Below are 24,414 nucleotides of genomic sequence, written 5' to 3' on the forward strand. Positions count from 1 at the left end.
TTTTGTGATTCAAGCAAGCTGTGGCTAGTGATACTGAAGTGAATTCTTAAGTTCGCTGAACCGGATTTCTGATCAACGTATCCTTGGTGAGCAGGTGTTCTTCTGAGATAGTAACAAATAAACAGGGCTCATATATTTTTCAGAATGACATGACAATAAATTGGACTGGCCTTTTCTATGACTATTGAGAGCACTGAAACGGCTGATACTGGGGACATTTGAGGAAGAAGAGGGTGGACTTTTATTCTCTCACAAGGAGCTGAAATCTTCTTCTAACTTGCTCACTATAGCACAGTTAAGATTAAAAGCCACCACCTCTGAACTGCATCTTCCTGGAAATCACCTTATTTCCTGAAAACATTTCAGACTAAATTTAGACATGGTGAAAGGTGTATGGCTGATAGACTGATGGCTTCTGTGGAATTGCTCTAGCATGACTGGATGTAAGTGCCAGCGCTTTCTATCTCACACTTTAGCCTTGGGTTTCCCTTCTATGCTCATCCCATTTTGGAGATTCTAGAAGATCTCACCTGTTAGGGATAGATAACTGATTGCTCATCATATTGGCAGCAGCAGAATAAGCTATTGTGAATATAGGTTTTGAATCTTGTGGGAGAAATAGCAACGGATGCAGTTCACACCATCATTAATTGGGTAGGACAAGCATCTCACCCAGTTTCAGGAGCTGGGTGCACTTGCACTTTTCAATCATGAGCTGGCAACAACCTAGGTAGGAGGAGTGGGAATGAGATCTATCTATCTATCTATCTATCTATCTATCTATCTATCTATCTATCTATCTATTTATCTATCTATCTATCTATCTATCTATCTATCTAATTTGTATACCACCTGATATGTAAATATCTCACGGTACCTGTATTTACATATACCTAGAGGGTATTCTCACGATCACTGGAAAGTGGGCTAAGGAAGCTTAGCCGCTTTCCAGTCATAATGGGAACTACTGGGCTCGCAGGCGAGCCTTGTGGTTGCAAAGTGGGTAACCCACTAAAGTACCCATCCCATTAAACAAGGTTAGCGGAGCGAGTGCTCAGCTAACCCTGTTTATTTGATTGTGTATTGCTGCGGCACGTCTCCGTGCCTCAGCAACACACAAGGTGACCCCTGACTGGGAGGCTGCAAGCAGCCTCCTGGGCTCAGGGGTCTCTCCAGGATGCCCCGTGTGCAGGGGCATATCTAGGGTAGGGCAGGCAGGGCATGTGCCCCGGGCGCCACTTGAAGGGGGGGCGCAATTTTTTTAAATGAAAAAAAAATGGCCACAGAAAACAAAATGGCCACCACGCATACTCAAATGGCCTCTGCAAGACCCTAGAATCTGGGAAAAGTCAAATTCTCCATTTATTTTTAAAACTTATGTAATAGTGATGATACAATGCATAGTAGAGAATTAGACAGGCACTTCTGTTAAGTTTTCCAAGTACACCTCCACATAGTATTTGGGTAACTATTTCATGAGCCCCAGCATACTGAAATTTGTAGTTTTCCAGCATTTTTTGGTCTGGCTACGTCCACTGCTAAATAGTTTTTGAAATATTAAAAGATTAACGAGCTTGACTTGTATTTTTGAGCTGATATTATGGTAAAGTTATCTGAAAGATGGATGTCAGATGTTTGGACAGGGGGCGCAATTTCAGTGCTTGCCCAAGGCGCTATTTTCCCTAGATACGCCTCTGCCCATGTGCTTGCGGGGAACTTATGGGAACTTCTGGGGGCCACATGGCCCCCGATCTCTGCAGCTCCCGCCAGCTCCATGACGGAGCTGCAGTCATGAGGGTGGCCGATCTGGCTGCCTAGGGCTGCAGGAATGATCATCTGCAGGGAGAGTAGGCTAAGCCCACTCTTCCCGCAAACCCCCTTCCGGCGAGTCTCACTGATCATGAGACTTGCCTCCTAGAGATGTATTTACACACATTAGCAATAAAAAGGGGTTAACGGAGCACTTGCTCCATTAACCTCATTTGAGGAGAGGCTGTTTTAGGTGGGCTAGCCACCTTGGGAGCACTGGGCTTGCCCACGAGCCCGGTGGTTCTCATGATCAGTGGAAAGCAGGCTAGGCTCCCTTAGCCCGCTTTCCATTAATCATGGGACTAGCCTCACTGTCATCACACTATCTGCTCACCAGCAGGACAACCTGCCAGCTCACTTTTCTGTGTTGCTCCAGCTCCCCTAAGTAACAAACTGCTGAATATTTGATGAACACCTCCAGACAGCATAAAAGCCTAAGCTGGAGACTTGCCAATCTAACATGGAAGTGTATAGAATGTATGTGCTGAAAGCTATGCCAGCACAAGGAAAACACTATGTTGGTATGATGGGCTTCATTCTGGCACAAAGATTTAGGATAAAAGTGGTATACTTTGGCCAGTGAAGCAATGTCATAATCAGAGCTAAAACAAACATTTAGGATGAATTTTCCATCCGGAAAAAATGTGTGGTGGCTATGTCTTCCAGACTTTGTCATTAGTACTGGATGCATTCCCAAAGTGGCAAAGGTCGTTGTTACTCGTATAGGGGATTATCAGGTCCAGGTTTCAACCCTTGGTTTTGCCTCTGTTGTGGGCAGGTTAAAGCATCAAAGAGGTATCATTAGAGGAAACCTCTGGTTTAACAACTGAGACTTGTGGATAGAAAGTAGTCTGCAAAGTTCTTGCTCAAAGGATCTAACTGCACATTACTTGCAAACATGTGTACCATAAGGCTGCTTACCTTAGTGTTACAGTAGGCTTTTTCAAACTTTTAAACAAGACCCCTTCTGTCTTAAAGCTTCAGCTCAGGTACCCCATATAAGTGATCAATAATTATGACCCCCAGAAGTAAATCTTGCCAAAGTTTATGGGAAATAAAATACAAGCTAAGTGAGTCTACCATGGAATCAGACCAAAAGAACCGCAAACAAAACAACCCCAACCCCCCAAATCTGTACTGCGCCTCCTTTCTCCTGCCCTCTGAAGCCTCATGGCCTGTGCTCCACTGTATGGCCTTGCTCTGACCCCACCTCTCCCTCTCCACATGACTGGCTAGCTAGGTTCTTGGGCTCAGCCCACCCTTCCATCAGCTTGGCTGACAGCAAGGGCTCGGCAGCTCGGCAGCAAGGGCAATGCTAACACTGAGAATGACCCAGCATTTCCGTCACTGCTCAGCCTGTCAGTCAGTCTGAGGGAGGGGTGTGCTGAGCCTGAGCACCAAGCCAGCAAGTCACATGGAGAAGAGGAGGAATGCTGCCTGACACTCCTCTCCCTCCCCTGGAGAGGGAGCCAACAGTGCAGCATGCAAGTGAGTCAGAGAAGCGGGAGGGTTCTTTGTACCCTGTGTACTCCCCATAAGGCTTCAAAGTACTCTCAGGAGTTCAAGTACCCCTGGCTGAAAACCCCTCCCACAGGGAGGAAATAGACTGGGAGAGATATTTGTAGTAAAAAAACAATGCGGGGGGAATGCTTAACCATTTACCCAACCTAGATTGTGCTCAACCTGCTTCCTCCCCATCAGGGTTCCAAATGCATGCCAACCCCCAAAATCTTTCAATGATATGTTGCAAGCAGTTTTATGATAATAGGCATCAATCAGGAACTTGCTAGGGATTTCTAGACAATGATGCAATCTGTTTGGCTACAGCACACAGCCCTTTTGGTTTAGTGATTAGAGAATGTGGTACAATCTGAATGCTGCCTAAAATTAACATTTGTTCAAAGCAGTAATGTAAACTGAAACTGTTATGCCTGCTGCTAAAGTATAAAAGGCAGGTTTCATATTGCAGTGCTTTATTTCAGCTTAAAATCAGGAAGCGGCCAGAATGATGGAAATATTATTTCCAGAGAGTATGACTCAAGTCTAACTGTTTATGGAAGATTCAAAGTTTTAAGTTGACTTAATGAAGTTGAACATAGCAATAAATTAATCTCAATTAAAACTACAACAACAATGCTTTCAGAGCTTGCTAGAGCTCATAAATATTTGTAAGCAGCAGCATCTCCAGATGGGGGCTGCATCTGGGCCTTGCAATTTGCACAATTGGACCATCCTCAATGGAGCCTGGTCCAAGCATAGTGGCTGCACATGCGGCCCTCACATGGAGGTTGCAGGCCTCAGAAATGCATATCTGTGTGAGCACTGCCCCGCCATGATATGGCAGAAACCCCTGCCTGCAATCTACTACTACCACTGCTACAAATATTTCAAAAGCCAGTTCACATGGTCTTAGATAGGGTAGGACAAGTGTCTTACCCACTCTTGATTTTCAGTCCCGTGCTAGCAAACAACGAGGTAGGAGGAGTGGGTAGTGATAGTCTGTGAGCCTTGAGCTTGGTAAAATGCTGCTGTCCTACCCAGCACTTGTATCCAGCATTTTAATGAGGTAGGAGCAAAGACCATCCTACCCAGCTCCAAGCTCACAGATGGTCACTTCCCCTTCCTCCTACCTAGGTTTTTTTTAAAAAAAGATTACAATCTTTTACAATCACAAGTTTTTCAAATTACAGGTTTTTACAATTACAGATCAGGAGCGTGGACAACTCCCAAAGCTGGGTAGAATGTTTGTCCTATCCTGCTTAAGATCATGTGGACTGGCTTATATACTACTTTTCAACAAAATTTCTCAAAGTAGTTTACCCGCAGCACTCATATCTGGGCTTCCCTGAGTGTGAACCACCAGCCCCTGGGAGTTGTTCACACAGTGCTTAAGCTCTCTGAGTATGCCACAAGGGAAGCCACTTCGAATAAGAATTGCAGCATTACAGAAGGCAGCTTCCTATTTGCATCTTAAAAGCTTGCATCTCAAAGCTTGACGGGCAGCCACTCTCACTTTATCCTGAAAAAGCGACTGAAATACAGGAGGTTTTTTTAACCCGGACATAAAGCGGGCTAAGCTTAAACTTGGAAGGAAAAATCCGAGTTGTGTGTGAAGTGCTCCCAAACATCTCACAGGGACTTCTGGGAGAATCTGGCTGAAGTGCAAAAGAAGCACACACTCCCTTTGGGGTGGAGGTGGGGGGATTAGAAGGAAATCTGGCTGAAGTGCACACACTCTCTTCCGGGAGAGATTCGAAATAAAAGCATTGTGCAAAAATGCTCCTGGTGATTCTCTTTCCTGTAAACAAAGGGTGCAGATTCAAGATTACAGCAGTGAATAAAGAAACCTTTGCTCTTGTAAGCCAGATACAGATGGGGAAAATCTGCAACCCATTCAACATTCTTTGGAAGTAATCTATTGTTTTAGGTATGTAACTATAAAATCTTCCCTAAGTAGCCCAACTTTTACTTTATGTTCTAAACAAGCCGCAGGCTTGTTAATGCAGGTCTTTGTATATCTGTCTGTGTTCCTTCAGTTTTCATCAAAAGATTCTATAGTGGAAAATAGAGTCCCTTCTGTGCATTATCAGTTATCATAAGGATAATGTGCTACATTATATTTTTCCTCAGTCTTGAGATCTCATTTAATAAATGTCTTATTTGGAACAGGCTATTTTTTGCTCCGGTAACAATGTGAGAGATTCTTTCCTTTCTTAGAACTGCAGCACCTATGTTAGCGTGTTTAAATGGGGAGAATTGTGGATACAGGGGGAATGTTTCAATTTGTTGCAATTATCTTCCCAGCAGGTACATGACAACCTCCAGTGAGAATATCATGACATGCAACCAAATGCATTGTTGTGCCGCATATCTATATAGTAAGTGTGAATTGGCAGCATAAGTTCTTATTGCTAATTAAGAGAACATGTAGACTAGCCCAAAGGCTATATAATTACTGTCCACAGAATAGTAGTTATTGCCGCTTTGCTGCTTGCTGGCAAAGTACAAAGTGAACATTATAAGATATGGATGCTTCATTATAAGATATGGACACTTCCTATGGCTGCATGCACACATGTGGCAGAAAGAGGTGTTAGAATGCTAAGAATCTTGCTTAGAAGCAAGCTGCCTCTAAATACCAGTTGCAGGGGAGCAACAGCAAGAGGGCATGCCCTCACCCCCTTGCCTGTGGCCTTCTCAGAGGCATCTGGTGGGCCACTGTGCGAAACAGGATGCTGGACAAAATGGGCCTTGGGCCTGATCCAGCAGGGCTGTCCTTATGAGTTGGTAAAATAGACTACTTTAGACCTTAGGGAGGATACTGCTTTTGAATACTCCTCCATGTAAAACATTTGCAAATAGAAAACTAGAGTATCAGCCCTCTTCTCACTTTCTTAGCTTTCTCAGTTTCAGTTTTTGGTTGAAGGGAATATTTTATGTATGGTTTTTATGTAGGGTATTCATATGTTTTAATGTATGCAATTGAAAATAGCATCTCACATCTGATTTCCAAAGTGGAACAGTCTATTCTATTGCCTCAGAAATGCACCACTTAATCCTGCTGCATGTGCACTTGCTGGAGGCTGTTGCACATGAGTAGCCAAACCCAGGCTTGGGCAGCCCTGCCTGGGTTTCGCTGCTCATGTGCAACACCGGGATCGTGGACCTTTGCACCAGTATTGGGGGCGTGAGTGTGCTCAGGCTGCACGCAGCCCCAGCATGTACAGAAATGGTATACACAGAATCCTTCAATGCACCACACTTGTCGTGTGGTGCATTGTGGGATCCCTGGTGGCCAGGAAAATTAGTCCTGGTCTCCAGAGATCCACTCTGCATAGAGCAGAGTGGGTTATGTGGGCACGCAATGGCGCACCAAAGAAGAGAGTGAAGATCTTCTGGGGGGAAGGTAGGTCCATCCCTACCTTGGCCTCCCCTGGCCTCCCCACCCCTATTATAACAGTGAGAATGACTTTTATGACTGTATCGTCTAACAGTTTGCTGTAAAGTTCCACTCTGATTGATGACAGGGGGGAGGAAATATTTTTGAGGGAGTGCCTGCTACCTCTTGTTGCCTCCTGGAGTCATCCCTGAAAATAGGGCTTCCTGACAGCAGTCTGAAATGTTAGAGTACAGAATGCTGCTACCTCCTCTCTGCAGAAGTACTCTGGATTTCCAGGAAGGATAATTGGGAAAGACACCTGCAGCACTTCTTCTCTGCTGGTTTGCTGTCACCTTATGCATAGGAACCACCCATCAGGAAGGAACTATTCCTGTCGTACACAGAAGGGTGTGAGAGAAACTACTACTACAACAAATATTTATATATTCAACAAAAGTTATCAAAGTGGTTTACTTAGAAACATAGAAACATTAATAAATAACTAAGGCTCTCAGTACAGCCATCCATCTTCTGCTGCTAAAGGAAGTTGAGGTGGCCTCAGAGTTTTCAGCCGGGGGAGTTTTAAGGCTTACAGGAAGGGCCCATTCCTTTTACCAGCCCCGCCCTAGTGTTGCTCCCCCCAAGGCTCAGTACGAATCCCAGGGCTCCTTCCATGACGAGCTCTCCTCCTGGACTGGCCCCTCATCACTGGCCAGTCCTCCCTTTTATAGCTCCTGACAGCTGGGACAAGTCTCATGAAATCTTGTCTTGAGATCTCGCAAGAGCCACTCCTGATCCTGTGAAGCCATGCTGTCTGTTGATAGTGAGGCAACATCTCCCTGCCAAGGCCATCCTGAATGATTCCAGGTGGGCGTATTGATGTCTACTTCTTCCCTCGTCCAACAGGGTCCCCCACTGCAAGACTCAGGCGGGGGAAGCCCTGGCATGACGCTCACTGCATTTACCCATGGTGATCAGCTCCACTGCCCACTTCCTGAGACCCCCCACAACAGAACTGTCCCACACAAGAATGATTTCTTGGGGGTGGTCTTGGGGGGGCACTATTTCCCCATTACTCAGGGAAGGGAAGGGAACATGATGACTTGCTAGGAGGGGATATGTATATGAGGGAGGGCAAAGGATCCTAGAAGGTCTGTCCTGCCATGACCTAGGGTGTTCTTGTAAGGGCTCACCTTGGCAAAGCAGTCAATGCAGACTCCTGCAAACCACACTCCTGCTCCATTGGCAGCATGCTGCCAGCAGACTAGCACACTCAGGCTAGTCTACTTGGGAGGACCATTGGTACAAGTACCCTAGGTCTTCTGTCAGACTACAAAGGAGGGCCTGCTTGTGTGGGGCCCCCACTCTCTCTGGTAAGAGATAGAACTTTTGCACTTTGACCCCCTCCTCCCCTGGGAAGCCTTGCTCTGACCCAACGGAGATTATGATGCTCCATGTGTCAGAGCCTAGCTGCGTGAGCAGACAGGGGGACACTGGGTGCAGGGATGGATCTTTAATCCCTTTCAAAATTTGTGTTTGCAGGCCATAGTTGCACCGTATGCAGATCTGCTGCCATGAGGAATCATAGGAGAGGGGAGCTCCAATTTCCAGTGACCTCAGGAAAATGGGGTCACTTTTTAAATGTATACCCCACCCCTCCAGTACACTACTGCTCAGGGCGGCTCACAACAATAAAAATTTTTCAGGGCACAAGCACGGGTGCACATGCCCACATGGGCGAAGAGGCTGGCATGGGGAATGCTGTGACAACTACCTGGCCACAGTCACCAAGACAGGGAAATCAATTGCCACCCAGCCTTCCTGAATAGAGAAACCTGGCTTAATATAGAGCCCCCATGGCCTGACACTCTCATGAGAGAGCTGTATGTGGAGAAGGGGTTGTTTTGTCATCACACATTATTAGAGATTCTTCATGAAACCCTGGTCTCCACAGATGGTTCTTCTTCTGAATTGTGAGGGGGGTGTCCCCATGTCCTTACACTCTCATGAGTGAGTGGTCCACTTGGAATCTGCATCCATCGCCATTACATATGAAGAACCTCCCTTCTCAGTGTTGGCTATGCTGTTCCTGCTGCCAGGCCCTTCTCATGAGTAAGCCTAATGAGCACAAATGTCCCAAAGGGGAAGGGGCTGCACTTATGGTAGTGTCCACATTTGAATGTAACGCTCTGGCGGCCAAACCTCAGGTCTTCGTGGCAAACCTTATTGCAAACTGAAGGATCAAATTGGAGCTTGGTAAGGCAAACTGCAGGTCGCTTTCAGCTTGAAACCACAGTTGCACAAATTCAGACGTAATGGAGTTCCAACCTCTGCCCTGTTTAACTCTGGTTTCACGTTATGTCTGAATTTGGCCATAGCATCTTGGGGCTGGATATATTTCCATTTTAATTACTTTTCACATTAGTTGTGTTCTTTTCAAGAAGACATTTTAAACCCCTGAAATTTACCATGGCTGGGAACCATAGAAGTCAAACAGGCTTGAAACTGGTTTAAACCTGGAGTATAGACATCCACTATTGCTATCCTTCCTGCACTAGATTCCTTTCAAAACTTCCGAATAACATGTTTGTTTTCTTGTCATTTGTCCATATTCCCAGTTGCATTGAAAGTTTGTTCTTTCTTTATAGAAAGCCTTTCCCAAAGGCTTTCTATACTTGTGGATTTCAGCATTTATCTTTTTTTTATTTATTTATCATATTTTATATCACCTGATATATACATCTCTAGGTGATGTTTAGAGCATTTGTTTAGAGGCAAACAGGAAAACAAAATCCCCTTTGCCACAAGTGTCCTGAACCTGCCACAAAAATGTAAGAATTCATTTTCCCGGTTGTGTTAAATCAGTCAGTTCTAATGGCCAAAATTACTGCTATCTAGGGCAGCTACAGGGAAGGAAGCCAAAACTCTTTCTAATGAATAAAGGTCTTAATGGTTTGGCAAAACATCAGGAATATACTTTGCTAAATAAATAAAAAAACCCTCTGTAATTTAAGTAACGTTTCTGCCAATATAACTTCAGTGGCTGGATTCCAGGCAATATTGATTTATACACACACACACACACACACACACACACACACACACACACACATACACACTACAGAGAGAGATTCCAATACTTCCATCTCCTAACCAATTCAGAAAAGGATAATTTCTGTGTTCCATATTGGCTTTCAGTCTCCAGGTTCTGGTTAGACCTAGTAACGTGAAACAAAATGAATAACTGCAAAAATTTAATTCCAGCTTTTACGTAAAATTCCTTAATGGTCCAACACTGCTGACTTGAAAACTGCAGCATTTGTGAATCTCAAAATTTAACTTCCTTTAACCATGAAAGAATATGTTTTGCTGCAACCTTTAAAAGATCACAATCTTCTTGCCTACAAATGGGACAACCAGTTCCAAAGGAGGAAAGGGCCCCTGTACATTGATTGCACTGTTATTTGAAGAAGTAATTTCAGCAAATGCAGCTTTATACACACCTGTAGGATGAACTGGACTATCTATCTATCTATCTATCTATCTATCTATCTATCTATCTATCTATCTAATTTCTATACCACCTGATATAGAAATCTCCAGGCGGCTTACAAATTACTGAAATCTCTCTTACTGAAATCTCTCTTACTACACAACTAGCAAAGGTTCAGAAATCCTGTCCTCCTTAGTATTTTAAGCCTGATACTACCGGACATGGACCATAACAAAGTCCTCTGTCAAGAGCTCAGCATGCCTGAGCCAAACAGTGTGGTCAAACAGGCCAGGGGTCAGATTCCAACGTGGGCTGGTGAGGATCCAAAGTGCTAGAGGCAGAAGGAATTGACATGGGTGGGCTGGTGTTCAGGTTCTGGAGTGCCCTGAGCCTGAATCCCAAGTATGCATAGGACTGTAACCATAGAAGGCAAGCTGGAGGGGATAATATGCTTGGCATTCAAATAGTGCCACTTTCATGAGCTTGAACAGGCATTTCTAGTATGTGCCGAGCTGGAGCTACTGAATATGCAATAATAAAGAGGAAGCATTGTTTCTAATGACTTGCTTCCTAAGAGTCTCTCAAGTTCTGTAGAGTTAACAACTTGTTCAGCTGACCATCTACTTCTGACACGCATGCTTCTGATGCTGCCCTTGACACCTTTGCATTTAATTTTGATTAAGTTCTATATTAGCTTCATCCAATAAACAATCCAGCCAAACAACAATTAGGCAGCTATAAATTAAATGCGCTTGATGCACAGGTATAAATTAAAAAGGCAGTAACTCAAGCAGGCCACATTAAATCACAATTTAATGTTTAGTCAAAGCCAGTCTGTTATTTAAGGACAAGCTTGGGAATCTGGCACCCTGAAACACACCTGCCAGTTATCATTGCCACCTGGCCAGGTTTTTAATGCTTAGCCTATATTTTTAATAACTTGTTGTTTTGTACCTTTAAAAAAATAAAATAAAACATAGTGGCTGACATCCTGATGAATAAAGAACCTGTGCAACAGAGAGAAGCACTGGTGTAGCATTGATACTTCTGAAGAGTTCAAGACTAATGCTGCACTAGTGCTAGTGTGTGTGTGTGGGGGGGGTGCTAGTGTGTGTGTGTGGGGGGGAATTTCAGCTCTCTTCTTCCCCAGAAAATGTTCTGTGTTGCCTGAAAACATATCCCTGAGGATTGTGTGACCCTCAGGGACATATTTTTGAATGGCACAGAGTGCTTCCTGGGGAGGGGAGGTCATTGGAATTTGTGACCACCCATGAGCTAACAGTGGAGCTGAGTTGATTGATTGATTGATTGATTAAGTGCCGTCAAGTCAGTGTCGTCTCTTAGCGACCACATAGATAGGTTCACTCCAGGATGATCTGTCTTCAACTTGGCCTTTAAGGGCTCTCAGTGGTGCATTCACTGCTGTCACAATCGAGTCCATCCACCTTGCTGCTGGTCGTCCTCTTCTACTCTTTCCTTCAACTTTCCCCAGCATTATGGACTTCTCAAGGGAGCTGGGTTTTTGCATAATGTGTCCGAAGTATGCTAGTTTGAGCCTGGTCATTTGTGCCTCGAGTGAAAGTTCTGAATTGATTTGTTCTGCGATTCATTTGTTTGTTTTCCTGGCTGTCCATGGTATCCTCAAAAGTCTTCTTCAACACCAAAGTTCAAAAGTATCAATATTTTTTCTATCTTGCTTCTTCAAAGTCCAGCTTTTGCATCCATAGAGAGCCACAGGAAAAACTATTGTCAGAACAATTCTACTCTTTGTAGGTGTAGACATGTCACAACATCTAAATATCCTTTCCAAGGCCTTCATTGTAACCATTCCAAGTGCTAGTCTGTGGTGTATATCTTGACTGCTGGATCCTTTACTGTTGATGGTCGATGGCCAAGCTATCCACCACATCAGTGTCTTCATTATCAGTTCTGAGGCTGGTTGCTGTACCCATCATCATTAGTTTAGTCTACTTTACATCCAGTTGTAGTCCCATTTTTTCACTGTGCTCCTTGAACTTTCATTACTAGAGCTTACAGATCATCTGCATTCCCAGCTTTCAGAGTGGTGTCATCAGCGTAGCATACGTTATTGATGTTTCTTCCTTCAACTTTAAAACCATGCTCATCTTCTTACAATCCAGCTTCTCTCAGTATATGTTCAGCATATAAGTTGAATAAATAAGGAGAAAGTATACAGCCTTGTCTTACTCCTTTGCTGATCTGGAACCAGTCTATTTTCACCATGTTCTGTCTGGATTGTGATTTCCTGTCCTGTCTATAGGTTTCTCATGAGAACAATAAGATATTCTGGGATGCCCATTTTCCTAAGGATGCTCCACAACTTGACATGGTTGATTCAATCAAAGGTGTTTCTGTAGTCAATAAAGCACATATTGAGTTGTGTGCATCAGCAATTATGTCTCTTGTTCCTCGGCCTTTTCTGAAACCAGTTCGAACATCCGGCATTTCCCTTTCCACATAGGGCTCTAATCTGCATTGGAAGACCCTGAGCATTATTTTGCTAACATGTGAAATTAAGGATGTTGTGTGATGGTTTGTACAATCTGTTAAGTCAGCTGAGTTAGCTGACTGATTTCAGAAGCACTGGTGCACCAGTGCTTTATTCATCTGGATTTCAGTCAGTGACTCTCCTGTCAGGGTCCTAAATATTCTCAGTCAAATCACTTCACCACTCAGTTCATTGGTTTGCCACCATTTTGCAGCTAAAGGAGCTCCATTGGTCCATCACACAGCATTATTAGAACTGTGGTTTCCAAATCATTTTCAGAACAATTTTAAAATCATTTTAGTTACACTGTACATACAGTAAAGATGCAAAATGTAGCAGTAGAGGAAACAGGTGATGCTAATTCAAAATGACATATCATAGGGAGTTTCTGTGATGCAAAAAATGAAATGCATAACATGTACAAAAAGCATTGATGAGCTTTTATGATAGTTGTTCAAGCATTCCAAGCAGGTGAACTAGTTTCTTTCAAGACTTCAGCACCACCCAACTTACTCTCTCTCTGAAATGTCTTTTTTTAGGATGAGAAATTGGAGGAGTGAAATGAGAGTTGAGCTTTGATCCTATAACATGTCTATCAGAATGTGTCTCTCTCCAAGGTTTGTCTTTTCTCACAAAAAAGAGAGGAGGGGGGCAGACAACTACCATTCTTGCTATGGACCTGAGAGGCTGGAGCTTTTGCTCCTCAAATTTTCATGTTGTAGGGATTAAAGAACTCAGCCATTTTACTTCGCTTTCTTTCAAAACTCTGTGGCCACCTTTAGAAATAATGCGGAACCTTGGGTCCAATTGACTTGTGGTTTGGTGCCCCCCCCCCATCTCCTGTCCACATTTGGATATTTGAGAGAGCTCCTCTCTGCAGTCAGCAAGACTGCAGAAGTGGGGGAGCTGGCTGTGCAGTCTTCCTTCCTGACAAAAGGACAACCCACACAGCCAATTGGGCTGGAGTGAGGGAGGAGCTTCCTCCCTCAATTCTGCTTCCATGGGGTTGAAACTGTGGTGCCAGCATTCAGATGTAATGTTGACACCATAGAAATGGAGCTTGTGGTGGCAAAACTCCACTCTGAGTAAAGGTTCAGAGTGGAATTTGGGGAGGAAAACCATGGGTCTCTTTCCACCACAAACTCCATTTTCTCAAATATGGACATGTGGTTGCAGAAACCGGAGGTGAAGGGACCTCCGGTTTCCTGTTATGTCCGAATTCAGCCAGTATGTCATTGTTAAATAAGAAATCAGTCTGTTTACTCTGTTGATGAATGGCTAAATATCAGGGTAGCATCCTGCAGATCACTGCCAAACTAGAAGGTAGCAATATAGGTAGTATTTAATGATCTGTTGTGGGTCTAATGCTGCTCAATATTTTCTTTAAGTACTTAGATGAAGGAATAAAAGCATCCTCATTATGTTGGCCAACATGAAAAGGCAGGAAGAAACTGCAACTTTGATTATTCTGCTGCTGTTTAATCAACACTATGTGTAAACACTTACAGACAAAAACACTCATGTGAACACACACACACACACACACACACACGATATAGCACATGTGCATCACATGTGCACACACATACATGCTCCTCCAAATCTTCCTACCATCCTTCCATCATGGAACTCAAAATGGTGTACAAGGGATTCTAAAGAGGTCACCAGCCAGACATTGGATAGACCTAGATCTGCTTAGTTTCAGAAAGGTCTGTATCATGTGCCATTAAATCATGCCTTGGATATAGAGAACATGCTCTGTGGCTTTAGCAAACATTTGTGAACTAAAAGCTGGTAACTTATGTATATATTTGGTTAATATGAATAAAGATGATAGTGGCAATTTCAAGAGAAATAGTATTCTACTAGTAGGTGAAGCTCACCGTTGACCAGGCAAAGTTTGTGTTTTGTGTAGTTAGTGTGTGTGTGTGGTGTGTGTGTGTGTGTGTGTGTGTGTGTATGTACCGTGTTTCCCCAAAAATAAGACAGTGTCTTATATTAATTTTAGCCCCCCAAAATGCACTAGGGCAATTAGCGGTACATCAGAAATTACTGCTAGGTCTTACTTTCGGGGTTGGTCTTACTTTCAGGGAAACAGGTGTGTGTGTGTGTGTGTGTGTGTGTGTGTGTGTGTGTGTGCATGTATATATATATGTGTGTGTGTGTGTGTGTGTGTGTATATATATATATATATAAAATTTTTTAATTAATGTGCTTGCAAAAGGAAAGAAAGAGAATGCTTTAGAATTTGTAGGATTTCAATAATAATAATAATAATAATAATTATTATTATTATTATTATTATTTGATTTCAATGTCCCATAAGGGGAATATCTTACAGTGCTCACATATTCTCCCATTTGAATGCAAACTAGGATGGACCTTGCATAGCAAAGCAGTCAATTCATGCTAACTACCACAAGAACATTCAAACATTTATTTTACTGAATAATTACCATATATGGTAAATCTGAATTATGGTAAATTGGAATCTGCGAAAGATCTGCTTTTCTTGGGCATGATGTCATTTTTGAATTCTGATTGAGTGTAACAAATACCAAAAATTATTGAAATATTTCCCTGAGCATATTCTAGGGTAAAGGGTAGTGCATTAAGCTATTTTCAGTGACAGCTTTCTTCATGCAAAATTTGATACCTGTAATCAGTAAGTATGATATTCAGAATTTCTTCAAAAATCTACAAAAATTATTTGATTTTTCTCTGAGCATATTACTATGTAAAAAGTAGTGCATCAGCTAATTTTCGTGGCAAGATTGTTTCTACAAAATTTGGTATCTGTAGGTAATCGGGAAGTATGATATTCAGAATTTCTTCAAATAAATTACATTTTCACCAAGCTTTTTCTGGTGTAAAAAGAAGTGCATTGAGCTATTTTAAGTGGCAGGATTGTTCCTACAAAAGTTGGTATCTGTAGGTCACTGGGAAGTATGACTTTGTTTTGCACAGAACCAACCAACCAACCAACCAACCAATTCTTGTTTGAGAGGCAAGCAGGCAAATTGAGAATTTAGCGAGATTGGAGTGGAGGGAGACAAGGCACATTATAGAATGTGCGTAACCTTGAGTTCATATAGGCATGTGATCATTTAATTTCCTTAATGTTCTAAAGTCCAATTGCACATGCCCTTCTAACCCTAAATGTGTGAATGACGCCCAGAACCACAAGTTTAACCACAATAAAAGTGTTATGCTGTTATTCTGTTTAAACTGAATCCACTGAAGTCAACTGCAACATTTCACACTGCTTTCCACAGCCCTTACCCTTCAAGCCTACACAGATTTCAAATACATAAAAATGCAAACTAGTATATTATCTCTTAAGGTATTTCATGTCATTACATTATCTCCAAAGTTTTCAGATAATCTTAGAGAAATACATTGCAATACATTTATTTTTCAAGACAAGCACTCCAGAAACTTCATAAACACCAGCAGCTTAATACAAGAGTCAGCTGAGTTTGTTTTGTTTTCTGTTTTTATTTCTTTTCCATTATCAGGCTGAACCTAAAAAATCAAGAGTAATTCTCCACCTGGAGCTTAATCTTGAACAATAATGAGTAAACAGCTTTCATTTGATCTGTGCAAACCTGCAGTGTGTTTGAGAAAAGCACCAGAGGCTTCTGGCATTATTGAGATATTGGCAGGGACTTTTCTTTGAGTTATAGTATGGAGGAAACGGACCCCTCTTAGCATTTGCAAAGGCTGTTACAGCAGATTAAGTTTAGATCAATGATGTGCTTGATTATCTAACTTGGTTCTACAAATCCCTTTCAGGTTTTGGTGTTGCCAACCATGAAAATTAAGATAGTTTACAAAGCTTCTTAAACACCCTTTCAAGCTTTTCCTTACCTTAGGAACAAAGCAACCGATACTCAGCTGTAAGAGTTCCTGCCTGAACTACCAGGACTCTTGAAAGACATGAGCAAAACCAGATTAAAAACCCCAACTCTCAAGACAGGGCCAGGGCTGTCCTTAGGGCATGGCAAGCAGGGCAACTGCCCCAGGCCCCACTCTTTTAACCCCCATTAGATTTAACTGGAAAGGACCCACTGCACTGGCTGATTTGCCCCAGGCCACACACCCCACCAGGGCTCTCGAAGGACAGCCCTGGACAGGGCAAGGGGGTCTCAAGCTGTATAACTACAAATAAACCAAGAAAAAAAGTGATGTCTTTTCACTTGGGTCTTAAATGCACAGAGTGATTGCTAATCATTGCATTGGCTGCCCTACATGCAGACTAATGCTGTACCAGCATAACAGCATCTTCCATTGCTCAGGAGAAGCACGATTTTTAGTGATCACTCTCTCCCAGTGATCCTCTCCTCCCTCTGTGCCTCCCCAAACCATGCCCATTAGGGTAACTGAAATAGCAGAAGAAGAGAGGGAGAGAATCACATAGTATACCTGGACTTCCAAAAAGCTTTTGACAAAGTTCCTCATCAAAGACTCCTGAGGAAACTTAGCAGTCATGGGATAAGGGGACAAGTATATGTGTGGCTTGCTAACAGGTTGAAGGACAGGAAACAGAGGGTAGGGATAAATGGAGAGTTTCCACAATGGAGGGAAGTGGGGTCCCACAGGGATCTATACTGGGACCAGTGCTTTTTAATTTATTCATAAATGATCTAGAAGTAGGGGTAAGCAGTGAGGTGGCCAAAATTGCAGATGATACCAATGATGCACATTGGGACAAAAAAAACCCCAACTTCAAGTATACATTGATGGGATCTGAGCCATTGGTGACTGACCAGGAGAGGAATCTCCGGGAAAGCTCGTTGAAAGTGTTGGCTCAATGTGTGGCAGCTGTGAAAAAGGCCTATTCCATGCTAGGGATCATTAGGAAGGGTTAGGGTTAATATTTTAATGCCCTTATACAAAACTATGGTGCAGCCAAACATGGAGTACTGCGTACAATTCTGGTCACCACATCTAAAAAAGGACATTGTAGAACTGGAAAAGGTGCAAAACAGGGCAACCAAGATGATCAGGGGCCTAGAGCACCTTTCTTATGAGGCAAGGCTACAACACCTGGGGCTATTTGGTTTAATATTTAGACATGATAGAGGTCTATAAAATCAACCATGGTGTGGAGAAAGTGGATAGAGAGAAATTCTTCTCCCTCTCACGTAACACTAGAACCAGGGGCCATCCCATGAAATTGACTGCCAGGAAATTTAGGACCAGCACATGGAGGTACTTTTTCACACAATGCATAATCCACTTGTGGAATTCTCTGCCACAAGATGTAGTGACAGCCAACAACCTGGATGGCTTTAAGAGGGGTTTGGATAACTTCATGGAGGAAAGGTCTATCCACGGCTACTAGTCGGAGGGCTATAGGCCACCTCCAGCCTCAAAGGCAGGATGCCTCTGAGTACCAGATGCAGGGGAATAACAGCAGGAGAGAGGGCATGCCCTCAACTCCTGCCTGTGGCTTCCAGTGGCATCTGGTGGGCCACTGTGTGAAACAAGATGCTGGACTAGATGAGCCTTGGGCCTGATCCAGCAGGGCTGTTCTTATGTTCTTATAAGCAATATAGCAATAGCAATAGCACTTACATTTATATACCGCTCTATAGCTGGAGCTCTCTAAGCGGTTTACAATGATTTTAGCATATTGCCCCCAACATTCTGGGTACTCATTTTACCGACCTCGGAAGGATGGAAGGCTGAGTCAACCTTGAGCCCCTGGCCAGGATCGAAATTGTAACCTTCTGGTTACAGGGCGGCAGTTTTACCACTGCGCCACCAGGGGCTCTTATGAGAGCAACTCCCAATGCCAATGCAGTTCTGAGGCTGCCAAAAAGGAATTGCCACTAGGGATGTGCATGGAACCATGGAGGTGTGGTCCGGCACTGGGGGGAGTGTCGCTTTAAGAGCGGGGGGGTAGTACTCCCCCCCCCCGCCGCTCTTCCCCTTCCGGCGCTGGACTTTGTTAAAACATTTTTGGGGCGGCAGAGTTCCTCCCTGCTGCCCCTGCTCCCATCGTTGCCTGAAGAGCTTCCCAAAGTTCCAAGGAGTAGAAGCTGGTGGCGGGTGCATGCGCCCGGCACACGCGCGCCCGTTTCCACTGGCGGCACACGCACCGCATATGTCATTGTGACGTATGCGGCACACGGGCGGCAGTGACGGGCGTGCACGTGCCAGGCGATTGCGCCCACCACCAGCTTCTACTCCATGGAACTTTGGGAAGCTCTTCAGGCAACAAGGGGGCAGGGGCCACAGAGAGGAACTCTGCCACCCCCAAAATGTTTTTTAAAAGTCCAGCGCTGGAGGGGGAAGAGTGGTGGAGGGGGGGTAAGTACTACCCCCCCGCTCTTAAAGCAACACTCCCCCCAGTGCTGGACCGCCGGACCAGCCAAATTCCGGACTGGTCCAGACGGCTTTTGCATGGCCCTGGACCAGTCCATGCACACCCCTAATTGCCACAGGATGAGGTATCCTCAGCAGTGATGTGGGTTGTGCCTCAAGTGGCTTCTGGGAGAAAGCCCAGAAATCAGGCAGAGCTCTGCTAGCACAAGATGTCCTCTGCCTGATTTGGGGGCTCTCCCCACCACTCCTGAAGCCAGCATGATGCAGTCTACATCACTGCCAAGGGTCACTCAACCTTCAATAATGCCTTTTCAGTAGGTTCAGGGGGCTGCAGCAGTATTCATTTGTGCACAGATTCTCTAACATTTACATATCTGTGTTTGTGAATCATAAAATTGTTCTAATCTCTTCTTTGATATTGGAATCAGATTGACCAGTCTATAGTTTCTAGGGATGTGTGAAATGTTTCGGGTACAGAACGATCTGTACCCAAAACAGCCAATTTCGGGTGATTTGGATCCAAACCGAATCACCTTTCTGGTCATCCAAAATTTTTCGTAGCCGAACCGAATCACCTCCATTTCTGCTCCGAATATTCAGATTTTCGGATTTTGACGTCTATTTGAATTTCCCGCCTTTTTGCCTCCAATTGACTTAAATGCAAAAAGGTCTGAAATTCTTCTACTCGAATTTTGGGTCCCAGGGGAAAAATAGTGGGGTGCAGTGGTAGTGCCTAATGGGTAGAGGCTGCCACCCCAATTGCAGAGGGATTGGGCAAAGGGCTGATTTTTGGTAATTTTTGCAGTTTTAGTGTCTTTGGGGAAGATTGGGGGCATAACATGGGATCTGGGCCAAAAGAGTGGGGTGGGGTGGTAGTTCCTAATGGGTGGAGGCTACCACCCCAATTGCAGAGTGATTGGGCAAAGGGCTGATTTTTGGTGAATTGTTGAAGTTTATGCGTCTTTAAGGTTTTCCCCCATTAGGTATATTGGAGGGTGTATCGCTTCACGTCGGGGGGAAAGGGGTGGCCTAGAGCAGTGTGGGGTTGGTGGTAGTGCCGGGTAGGGGCAAGGAAGCTACCTGAATTTTTTCAAAGGATTGAAATTGGGGTGGTGCAGAGGGCTGATTTTTGGTGAATTTTTGAGGTTTAGCGTCTTTAAGGTTTTTCCTCATAAGGTATAATAATTGAGCTTTCAGCAGCCCCATAAGTGCACTTGGGGGGTGCTGGGGTGGCCCAGAGCGAGTGGTGGTGTAGTGCACATAGGGTGCCAACCACCCCCATGGGTTGCTAACCCATGGGGTACAGGGTTCTGTTGTTTCTGAGGTGTTCTGAGTGTGGATTCTATGATAGCAAATAAGAGTGGATTCATGGTGTCTCATTGAAAATCTCATTTGCTATCATAGAATCCACACTCAGAATACCTCAGAAACAACAGAACCCTGTACGCCATGGGGGTGGTTGGCACCCTATGTGCACTACACCACTACTCGCTCTGGGCCACCCCAGCACCCCCCAAGTGCACTTATGGGGCTGCTGAAAGCTCCATTATATTATGAGGAAAAACCGTAAACTTCAAAAATTCACCAAAAATCAGCCCTCTGCCCAAATCCTTTGAAAAAATTCAGGTAGCTTCCTTGCCCCTACCAGGCACTACCACCAACCCCACACCACTCTAGGCCACCCCTTTCCCCCCAACGTGAAGCGATACACCCTCCATTATACCTAATGGGGGGAAACCTTACAAACGCATACACTTCAGAAATTCACCAAAAATCAGCCCTCTGCCCAATCACTCTGAAATTGGGGTGGTAGCCTCCACCCATTAGGCACTACACCCCACCCCACTCTTTTGGCCCAGATCCCACATTATGCCCCCGATCTGCCCCAAAGACACTAAAACTTCAAAAATTCACCAAAAATCAGCCCTTTGCCCAATCCCCCTGAAATTTGGGTGGTAGCCTCCACCCACTGGGCACTACCACCACCACCTCACTATTTTGCCCCTGGAACCCATTTTTTAATCCAAATCGATTTGGATTTGGATTTGGATTAATTTGGATCCGAATCGAATCAGGGGTGATTTGGATGGGCCATATTCGGATACAGAACAGAACAGGGGTGTTTTGGTTTGGATCCGAATCAAAACACCAAAAATCTGAATTGCACACCCCTAATAGTTTCCCACATCCTCCATTCCCTCCTTTTTGAAGACAGGGACATTAGCCTGTCTCCAGCTGTATGGTCCTTACCCATGCTTCAGGAAGTCTTAAAGATGATGGAGGTTCTGAATATAAATCAGCAAGTTCTTTTATCATCCTAGGATGCAGTTCACTCAGCCCTGAAGCACTGAACTCACTTTTGCTAGACAGATATTTCTAACCCTCTTCTCCTTCTCAATCTAGAACTGCAGTCCTGCCCCCTCACCATGCATTTTGCTTTTGTGAGGCTGAACATAGTTCAAAAATATTTGAACATAATTCAAATATTGCCCCTGAACAGGGTTAAGAGAACTATGGGCAAGGCCGGGATCTTGCAGATCCTGGCAGCAGGGGGTTCATGATAGCATCAGTGTTCAGTCTGGCTGGTCATAAATGGAGGATAGCAGATATGAGGAACTGAATCAATAGCAAAAATGTATTTAGTTGATCTGATTCTGGCATTTCCACATCCGCTTTTTCTTTTTCTTTTGGCTGGCTGGAATATCACTTTACCAATCAGACTAGTAAAACAAAGGACAATGGGTAACCCTGATTGTTTGTACTCAGAGCAATATTGTGAAGTGATGATTACACAGTTTATGCACGTTTATACTTTGACAATAGTTCTGATCTGACTTTTTCAAATTTTACTGCTGAAATCCTAGAGACTTAAAAAAACCACACACACAAAATTCTTGAATAGCAGCATTCATAATATTTGGATTATTGAACTGCCCAGGGACTTTTTTGTATGGGGCAGTTAAGAAATGTAATAAATAAATAAATAAATAAATAAATAAATAAATAAGAATGTCAAAACATTCAAAATTAAATAATTATACATTTGCATTTTTTCAAGCATCTTTGATTTAGAATTCATTTAAGAAATGTTTAAAAATCTATTTCAGCACATTTCTCGGTATTGCTGCCATGTAACAGGTGAGGAGGCAGGCAAAGAGTTATATAGTTTTGTCAAAAGACCAATAAATTCCTATTTGTATTAAAAACTTGGGGAATACCACCCAAATTTGGAAACCAGTTGGCCATACTACATATGACCAGGGCAGATCCATTTATTTAAATCCGTATCTTCTACAATAGAAAGCAGCAGGAGGGGATCCAATTTGAGAAGCAAGAGGGGTACATGAGTTTGGGGAACTGAACCCCTCCTCTTCTACAGCTAACCACCCTTCAGCCCCCTTCCCTAAATGCTTTTCTCTGAGACAGGTGATATCAAAACCCTGGAAGGGAGAATAGTGTCTAGGGAGAATAGATACAGGGAAATGAAGGGGTGGACAGGGGAAGAATTCTGGGTCCTCAAACTTGAACTTCACCCTTTGCTTTCTTTTAAAATAACTATTTTTAAAGTTTCAATTGCAACAATACAAAACAAACTTAATAGAAAACCAATCAAGACTTCCAAAAAATGTTCACAATTAAAACACTATACAATCACAAACAGCTAAGTGTATAATAATTCTACTAAACAGTCACAAAAGAGAAACGATAGGCATTCATATCAGGGAGGCATTTATATCAAGGTTACTTCTCTCCATGAAATCAACCAAAGTGGAACAATTATCAGTGAAATATTCCACCTGATGTTTTCTATTCATTTATTTCACATTTCTTGACATTTCTGCAACATCCCATATTTTCCCTAGTGACTCCGTCAATAATAGCTTAGAATCATTATCACTCCAACATTTTGTAATTAGGATTCTTTCAGATGTTAACATGGCCATTACAATAAATACTTACAATCACTATCCAGATAACCAAATAACATTGCTATCAGACTTTGTATAAGGTCATATCCCAATAATCAATTTACAATATGCACAAGGCCCTCTTTCTTTGCGAGGGTTCTATTCCCATCTATTTCTGCGGATAATGAGACCGTGAATAAAGAGAACTTAATCCTAGGGGATTTGAGGGGTTAAGTTCCTAAGCACACTGAAGTGTGCTGAAAATCACAAGGAAAATGAGGAGAGCAGAAATAAGGACAGTACCTTGCTCTCCAGAAATGCCCCTGCCCCGAACCTGCAAATCCTCTGATTTTTTATTTTGTTTATTTTGGGGTGGGGAGAAAAGAGCCACAAAATGCCTCTGTGCTTCAACATGGAAATAGTTGTCAGAAGCCATTTCCAGCCACTCAGGAACCATGGATAGACAAAAATAGCTCTATTTTCACCCCACAAATAAAGAAACATGGTCCCTATGGCCCAACAGTGGATATGCAAAACTTCAAATGGAGAACCCGTGAATAATGAGGCTCTCCTGTACCTAATTTTCTTCCTAAACTGCATTATCACTGGCCAGTGTTACAACACATGAATAGAGTCAGCTTTAGGCACAGAGAGAGGGGCAAGTGCCCCCCCATATGCCCCCCCATTTCTGTTTCAGAAATCTAACATGTGGGACACAGCTCGCCCACCCAGAAATACACTCTGCCCCATCTCCCCCACCTCAATTTTTTTTTTCTGGTGCTGCCACTGGCTTTAGTTGACTTTCTATGTGATTGCAGCAGATCTAGCTTTAAAGAGGTGGATCTGCTAAGGTCTTGTGGTAGCAAGCATGAATTGTCCCCTTTGCTAAGCAGGCTCTGCCCTGATTTGCATTTGAATGAGAGGCTGCATGTATGAGCACTGTAAAACATTCCCCTTAGGGGACGGAGATGGGGCCACTCTGGGAAGAGCACCTGTATGCTTTTATGCAGAAGGTTCCAAGTACCCTCCCTGGCATCTCCAAAATGGGGCTGAGAGAGACTCCTGCCTGCTGCTAGTCTGTGTAGGCAATACTGAGCTAGATGGACCAATGGTCTGACTCAATATAAGGCAGCTTCCTATGTTCCTGGTTTGGGTCTTGATATTTTCTGATAATTGTCAATAAGTTCTAAAACTTCATCCATTGTCACCAGTATCTGAGTTTTTCACATGCCTGCCTCCCTCCCCTTTATACAGAAAAGAGATTTCAAGCACTTGGCACACAGTAGACTCCACAACAAAACCTGAAAAATACTTTTGCCTGTCCATGTGAATATGAAAATACATTTAGGATATCTAGTAGCCTGTGCTTTGGAAGTGGGGTTACTAGTTGTACATGCATGGGATTTGCTGCTAAACCGACACTATAAGGGTATTCAAATGATGGACAGGGTGGGCAGGTGGCAGGGGGAAGGCAGCATTTCAC

At 43.6% G+C, this 24,414-nt stretch overlaps 1 protein-coding gene across 1 annotated transcript in view; it reads right to left on the reverse strand.

Annotated features, from left to right (window-relative positions):
- Positions 1-24,414, reverse strand: part of LOC128339408 (ALK tyrosine kinase receptor-like) — a 621,195-nt gene that overhangs the window by 350,461 nt on the left and 246,320 nt on the right. The gene's annotated exons all lie outside the window — the stretch shown is intronic.

This window comes from Hemicordylus capensis, chromosome 1 (assembly GCF_027244095.1).
Source record: "Hemicordylus capensis ecotype Gifberg chromosome 1, rHemCap1.1.pri, whole genome shotgun sequence".
Taxonomy (NCBI): domain Eukaryota; kingdom Metazoa; phylum Chordata; class Lepidosauria; order Squamata; family Cordylidae; genus Hemicordylus; species Hemicordylus capensis.